The sequence below is a fragment of the Gambusia affinis genome, linkage group LG14 (assembly GCF_019740435.1).
Source record: "Gambusia affinis linkage group LG14, SWU_Gaff_1.0, whole genome shotgun sequence".
Lineage (NCBI taxonomy): Eukaryota > Metazoa > Chordata > Actinopteri > Cyprinodontiformes > Poeciliidae > Gambusia > Gambusia affinis.
Window position 1 is genome coordinate 557,647 of NC_057881.1, and position 8,638 is coordinate 566,284.

An 8,638-nucleotide genomic window follows, 5' to 3' on the forward strand; every position below is an offset into this window, starting at 1 on the left:
AAACAAAGAAAAAAAACGATATCCTATTAAATAACTTACACTCTTTTAAAAAAATCGAATACAGCCTGATATCCTCTGCTTCCTGAATCCTTTTGCAGTAAATCAACACTGCCAAATTTCATTTAGGTTCCTAATTAACTTGTTTCTCTGAATCTGGTAATTAATAAAATGTTCCACTGTCTCGTTTTCCCCACAGTCACATTTCCCTGTTTATGTTTCCCTATCAGAAATAATGAGCTACTCACTGCAGTGTCTTATTCTAAATTGAGAATAATTGTCTCTTCTCTCCTGTTTCTTTCTGTTCTTCTCATTTACCCAATTCTTTTGGATTTTATGAAACATCTTCCTTTCCTTTCTTCTGCCTATAACGTTTGCCACCTCTTTTTCAATTTTTGTTTAATTATACCCAAATCTCTAGAACGATTTTAATCCATCTAAACATACAACCATTCTTCTAATTTTGATTAATAACCCGTCCCTCCACACATCACAAACTCTCTCAATATTAAAAAATACAACTCTCCCTTTATTCCCCAGAGCCTTTCTAATTTTATGCGCTAAATATAAAACTGGATCCATTAAACTTCTCCCCAGGGCAAAAACTTCCTTAGGGCCCCTCCACGCAGCTGCTGCTACAATTTCTTGAGTCTGTCTGACTCATCAAAAGCGTCACAATTTTAAAGCCTCATATTGTGATACTACACTGAAACTAACACAATATTTACTGCTCATGAATTTTACATCCAACAGTCCTCATACACTTTGCAGTAGGTTGCTTAAATGTTACTGAGATGTTTCTCCCCACCAGCAACAGTCAGAGGCAACATGCAAAATATAAATAAAGCAATCCAGCATTTCTTAAAAATGTTATTTAGTTGCATTTTATTCAAGCTGCAGTTTATAAATTTAATAAAAAATCTGTTTTCTCCATATTTGTTAAAGCTGTCACCATGTCAGATAATCTGTGAAAACAATCAATCTCCTCCACCTGAGCTGCTATTACTAGCTAAAGTAAAGCAACGTTCCGACCAAAACAACCAACCAGAACCCGGAGGAGGGTCTTAGCGCTGTCAATCAATCTCATTCACTCGATGCTAAATGTGCTAATAGTGGAGAAACAACTTATTATTACAGGAAAAGTGTTTATCTGCTGTCATTGGTAGCTATGCTAACTAGAATGAGCATGTACAGCAGGCTGCGCTAGCTACAGAATAGGGATGAGCAGCACCATGAGATAGTGATTGACAGCACTAAAAGTCTCCTGTCTCTGATTGGTTGTTTCTAGAGAGAACTGGGAGAAAGCAGAGGAAATAGATATTTCACAGATTATCTCTCATACCACACAGTCACAACATAATGACAGTTTTAACAAATATGTAAAAAATAATTTTATAAACTACATGCAGCTTTGATTTGACTAGGAGAGGAGAGAGGAGGGACTGGAGCTGCTGCTGACTGACTCACCTGTTGTTAAGTGGTTAGAGGTACAAAGGACAGGTTATCAATATGTTGCTAATTTCTTTCCGTCATTCATTAAATGTTAGTGACATGGAGGCTAACTGCCTGTAGCTAAGCTAACTATGCTAAATGGGGGATAATCTCACATAGTCTACCCACCTCTCAGAGAAAAACTGGGTTATAAATTAACACTTTTACCTTTTTCTTTCTGTCTATTTATTTTTTAAAAACCTACTTTATTATCTTTATTAGGCTGCAAATGTTCAGTTCACCTTACCTCTCGCTGGCTCCATCCTACTCCTATCCTGTCTTCGCGCTCCTAAATCTCCTATCTATCTCTCTCCAAAACTCTCCAAACACCAAACTAACTGTCTCAAACTAAATAACCATTATCCAAACTCTGCTATCCAAACTATCAAAACTCTATCCACTCTCTCAACTGACCGCAACTCGCCTACAACAACCCACATTTTGAATGGAGCCTGTGGGGTTTATAAAGCTGTCAAACCGCGCGACAAAATCTGAGCCATTTCCCGAAGCAGTCACGTGGTTCAGCCGGGCAGCGAGGCCTCGGACGTCATCGTTTTCGGCTCCTCCCCTAAATGAAGCAAGCCTCGATACGCGCCTTACGGAAACGCCCCCTCCATTACTGACACACGCCTCGAAGCCTCGGCTCATCACGTAACATCACTAGTAGAGAAGTTACTACTCATAAATGCTGCTGTGATATGAAAGAAATCTGTTTATTTTGAACTGGATAATGTACAGTCTGTTCTGGGATTTCTCCGGTGAGTCTGTTATATTTTCAGCTGCTGACTTACGCACAATGGCTACCTAGCTGGAGCTAACGTTGCTCAGTATTTTTAACTGGGAAAAAAAACAACCGGAGTATAAGGTGTCGCTCTGTAAGTAGCATAGCTCCGCGAAATGAGATTATTTTATGGTGAAGTGATATTTATTAAGTAATTTCTTTATTACTGAGTGTTTTTGGTTTATTTTAAACGCTAATTTGGTTTTCACCGAGAAGTAATTGAAAGATTTCTATGATTTCCGCATACCTGCATGATCGGTATGCGGAACCTGCATGCAGGTTGTTGTTTTTTTTTGGACGGCCGACTTCTGAACGAGCCAGTGGAGTTCCAGAAGCAGGAGGGTCCCGCCGCCATCTTTGTGACTCGGACTGAAGCCTGGAAAGACGGAGGGACCGGTGCTGCTGGAGCCTGATCTTTTGCCTGGACAACAGATAAGCTCATTTAAGAAAAAGGGGGCCCCAATCCTTTATTTTTTTCATTCCACAAACTATTTGTTCATGAACATTTTCAAAACTGACAACTTATGTGCACATTGACCGAACGACTGACTGAACTGTTATATTGAAGGACTAACTGGAATATGTCATTTCTTTGTTGAAATGAGCTTTAAAGCTACAGTTTAGAAAACTTACCATATTTATTTCTGAATATTAATTAGATTTTTTTATAAGGGTGGACAATTTAAGTTTTGTACCTTAATTTTATTAACGTAATTATTTCTTGTGGGGAAAGAAAAATAAACTTGAGTTGTTAAAACTTGTATGTTTATCATCCTCCTGTGTGACGCTAGAACAGAGGTGGGCAACTTCAGACCTGCAGGTTCGGTCTCCTGCAACCTTTAGATGTGTCTCTACTTCAACACACCTGAGTCGCATAATGAGGTCATCAGCAGGATTCTGGAGAACCTGACTGTAGTGATGAAGACTGGACCCAGTCAGAACCGGGTCAGAACAATGCAGACAGAGCGCCTGGCTTTTGGCACGTGAATCTCTCTAAGACGTTTTCTAGAACACAATCTGCTGAGTCAGTGTCTTAGCAGCTCTGGCCTGATGCAGGATGTTCTCCCTCACACTGTGACTCAGCACTCATCATCATCATCATCATCATCATCATCACCCTCCTCTTCCTCTTGGTCTCCACAGCAGCAGAGTTTCAGCTGTGGAACATTTCCCCACCACTCAGCAGCTTTTATTAGATCTAGAAATACCAGAGACGTCTTCCTCTTCATTGTGATGTTTTTCCATCTGGGGAATAAGCAGCATTTATGGCTCCATGGTGGGAATGTGGGAGTGGGAAGTGGATCTGGATCAACTTGTTCACTAAGGAAAAACACAAACATCTGATAAAATTTTTATTTTTCAGGAGATTCAAACCGGCCACCATGTTGCATCTGATGTGCTCCAGGAAAAACTGAACAATATTCAGCTAATGTCACATATTCACTAATTTTATTTCTATAGCACGTTTTTAGTAACAAGGCCATGCAAAGGCTTTTAAAGGAATTTAAAGGAAATACAAACAAAATAACAAACCAAAGTATGTAAACTCTGTGTTTCTGTTCAGGGTTGCTAAATATCCGCTGGTCTAATTTCTTTTCTGGGTTGGAAGAAGAAGTTTTGCTTTTTGAATCCTTCAGGTAATTAGCCTGAAGAGTTCACTTATTTATGCTCTTATTTTGAAGTCTGTTTATGCTGCAGCACCGTTTCCTCTCTTCACTTTCACTTTTTTCCCCTAATGAGTTTATTTAAAACCCAAAACATGCAGGAAGAAATAAAACATTAACTAAAAATATCTACAGGTGAATCATCTGGTGTCAACATGGCTGAAGTTAGCGCTTTAGCATTAGCTTACGCTAACCACTGTGTACATGTAGCATGTTAGCTTAATTATTGTTTATAATTTGCGCTTCAGGGTTAATGAAGCTAGCTTTTTAGCTAGTGGTTGTCCCTGGAGAAACTGGTTCTGATGGACCAGGAAGTGTACTCAGAACCACAGGCCGGTTCTGATTGGTTCTGATCGGGTTAACTGTTTCTGGTTCGTTAGTAATGATGAAATGAGAAGGAAGCTGGAGGTGTGTGTGTGTGTGTGTGTATGTAAACAAGGTCTCAGTGCGGTGGGGGGTCCAGGACAAGATGTTCTGATCTGATACTGTGGGTCAGAACTGAGTGGACCCCCACACCAGAGGTCAGGGGTTACACAGTGGGTCGGACCGGGAGATGGTTCTGAGAACTCACTGCTCTACAGATCATAGACGGTGTCTCTGAATGAGAGCTGTAATCTAATCTAATCTAATCTAATCTGTGCGGTGGAAACATGCCAGAGGATCAGAGCGTAACTGAACGCGCTCAGATCAGGCCGTCACTACGGTGGCCCTGAGGTGCAAATCACAACGACATTAACTAAACGGAAAGGGTTTGTCCCAGTGGGAGACCTGAGAGATCGCTGATTGGACGATAGGCATCAATACGCTGGTCCTGCTTACGTCACCGCCATCCTGACAGCGGCAGCGGAGAAAACCTGCTGCGTGACGAGATTCAACGGTTTTACTGTACAAAGTGGAGCCACTGCCTTTACGTTACGTTTTTTAATTCATATTTTGAAATAGCAAATGTTCATGAATACATCACTGTAAAGGTGTGTGTGTGTGTGTGTGTGTGTGTGTGTGTGTGTGTGTGTATCAATAGAAACGATTTATCAGAATCAGCTGTATCAAAAAAAGTTATAGCTTTTAGTATTTTTCTGTCTGTTCTCGGCTCCCACACAGAGCTGCTCCACTTTAAACTCTTCTAATTAAATAAAAGTTAAAGAGTTAAACATGAATGAGACGTTTGCTACCTTTGATAAAAAAGCTTAAGTCTATGAAAGCTGTGTATCAGTTTATCATGATTCTGCCAAAGTAATGAAATATGAACTGCGGTCAGATTTTTATTGTTAGAGTTTTTTCCCACTGAGCAGTGAAAGTAAATAAAAGGTTTACATGTATTTTGCTGTAAGTACTTACTGGGGGCTTTTTGTTTATGCTGCAGAGCAACAGCTAGCAGCTAACAGCTAGCAGCTAACAGCTAACAGCTAGCAGCTAACAGCTAGCAGCTAACAGCTAGCAGCTAGCTCCGGTACTGTTCAGCTGTTGCTCCTCCTGCATTTGGACTGAACCATTGTTCTAATAATGGTGGGGGGACATAAAATGATTATTTTTTTCTGAGATAAATGAAAGATTTATTTAGTTTTTTGTTTCTTTTGCCTTTTCAGATTGATAATATTTAAATGCAAACGTTTCTTCCATGATTTATTTTTCCAAGATTGGGGGGGTCCATTGCCCCAACCCCCTGGGATTCACGCCGATGTTTGAAGTATTTAAACTGATAAGTACTTTAAATGGTGAAATACTATTTATGAACAAGGAAGATCCAAGAGGCTGATTCCATCTGGTTCTGGTTAACCTAACCCTCATTAAATATTTACTCGTTATATTTAACTGGTTTCATATCTTATATTTCCAGAGCAGAGGCAGCAGGAACAGGTTGTATTTTATTTGTGAAACAACTGTACAAATAATCTAGAAATTATTTTGTATTATTACATTTATTTGGTCATGCTAGCTTCATGTTCTTGGTGCAACAGAAGCTGAACTTGCTTCTGCTTTGTGCCGGCTCGGCTCACTAGTGTCTGGTGTTCCCCTCAGTTCAGTCTGAACAATCGGCTACAGAGAGGACGGATGTCTGTTGGCGTCTCTGAGTGACGGATGGACAGAAGGACCGTCGTCCACCAGCTGGATCCTGATTGGCTCCTGTTTCAGTCTCACTTCCTCTGCAGAAAACCAGCTGGGTGAGGCAGCTGATCAACTGAGACACTGCGTCAAAGTGATCTCACACACACACACACACGCACACACACACACACACATGCACACACACACTGAGCCCATGGACTGATTGCTGTAAATGAGAACAGAAGAATGCAGAATGAAATGAGACATGGAAGAAACGTCAGAGGAGAAAATAATCTTCAGTGGTTCACAGGACAGGAATCAGTTCACAGGACAGGAATCAGTTCACAGGACAGGAATCAGTTCACAGGACAGGAATCAGTTCACAGGACAGGAATCAGTTCACAGGACAGGAATCAGTTCATGTCTTTGGAATCCAAAGCAGAGGGAGAAACTTCCCAGCCTGGTTTATCTTGATTTTATTCTGAATGAAAGTTGCTGCAGTGATACATTTAAACCTGGGAAACCAGAGTGGAAAGTTCTGCCTCTGGGAGGAAACGAGCAGCGTGTGTGTGTGTGTGTGTGTGTGTGTGTGTGTACATATTAAATATCAAATCAGAGCTGCAGCTCTGGTCTTTCTGCAGCCTCAGAGGAAAGTTTGGTGCAGGATAAATGTTTGTTGTGTAATCTGCTCTGAACTCGACCCAACAGCTCAGTTAAACAAAGCTGCAGCTATTTACAGAACCTCCATCCTGTAACTGGAGCCGATCGTCCTCTGCTCTCATCACACATCAAACCGTCTATTATTAGCAACAAACCTGTAAAACAATGTTTTAGGGATGAAATTCTAACCAACAGGGGGACATAATCAATAATTATTAAGCTGAACGCAGAGAATCATTAACCAGTAGAAGAGTGATTGGACTGCAGGAGGAAGGTGGAGAACCCAGAGAGAACCCACTGGGAGACTCCATGCAGGAAGGCTGGGATTCAAACCCAAAACCTTCTCAGCAGTTCAGCCTCCAGCTCAGAGCTGAAGGAAGAAAACTTAGAGGAAAGTTAATCCAGAAACAGAACAACATCATCATGTTAAAGAGTTCAGATCCGATCCAGTGAATGAAAGGACGAACTGAAGACCTAAAGAACCAGAGAGTCACTGGTCTGTCTGTCCATCCTTCCATGGTGGATGGACAGACGGATAGAAAACCAGTTAAGGGTGAAATCAATAAAATAACTTATTCTGACTGGAAAAGCTTTTAATTATGACAGAATTAAATCCAGTTTTGCTTTTTTAGATACAAAAGTTCTGAGCCGGAACCTTTATATTCACTTGTTTCTGGTATGCCTGTAAATCTGACGCACAGCTACATCAACCAAGATGAGATAAGATTTATTTGTCATTGTCATCAACAGATTACAACGTGCTTGACTCGAGTTAAAGTGCAGCTTATATAAACATACACAGCACACAATATAAATATACATACATAAAAAGATGAAGAAACAAACAACACAAAACAAGAAATAAATAAACATCAGAAGATGGTTGCAGAGCCTGGAGGTGTCTCAGAGTAAAACAGAGTTTACATTTTTAACAGAGTTTAGTGTCAAGAGCAGAAGTTCTTATGTCTTTAAATTTAGTGCCATGATTGTCATCAGGTAGAAACTGTTTTTAGGCGATTTGTTGTGGTTTTTATTGCTCTGTATCTCTTGCCTGATGGCAGCAGCTGGAAGAGACCATGGCCAGGCTGTGAAGAGTCATTTAAAATGTCCAGAACTTTCTTGCGAAGCCTGGAAGTGTAAATCTGTTCCATGGTGGGGAGGGGGCAGCCTGTGGTTCTCTCTGCTGCCCTGACATCCCTCTGGAGATCCTTCTTGTCTGAGGACGTACTGCTGTCGTACCAGACACACAGACTGTACGTGAGCACACTCTCTATGGAGCAGTGATAGAAGGCCTGCAGCAGGTCTGAGAGGAGACAGTTCTTCTGGAGGATTCTCAGAAAGTTCAGTCTCTGCTGTGCTTCTTCAGCAGCTCCTTGGTGTTGCTGCTCCAGGTTAGCTTGTCCTCCAACTCCATGTCCAGAAACCTGAACACTGGGACCTTCTCCACACAGGTCACCCTAGGCTGCAGTTCGATGATCGACTTTGTCATCGTTTCATCAGATCTGTGGCCGAATGTCTTGGACACTCGGGTGAAGAGAGGTGCGGTTCTGTCCACTGACCACTACCTGGTGGTGAGTTGGCTCCGCTGGTGGGGGAGGATGCCGGTCAGACCTGGCAGCCCAAACGTGTTGTGAGGGTCTGCTGGGAACGTCTGGCGGAATCCCCTGTGAGGCGGAGCTTTAACTCCCACCTCCAGCAGAACTTCGAACACGTCCCGGGGGAGGTGGGGGACATGGAGTCTGAGTGGACCGTGTTCCTGCCTCCATTGTCGAGGCGGCCTATTGGATCTGTGGCTGCAAGGTTGTCGGTGCCTGTCGTGGCGGCAACCCTCGAACCCGTTGGTGGAAACCTTCAGTGAGGGAAGCCGTCAGGCTGAAGAAGGAGTCCTATTGGACCTTTTTGGCCTGTTCTGGGTTGGGCTCTCCAATCTCTGGGGTCGAGGTCGCCGAGGTGGTTAAAAAGCTCCTCGGTGGCAGGGCCCCGGGGGGGGATGAGATCC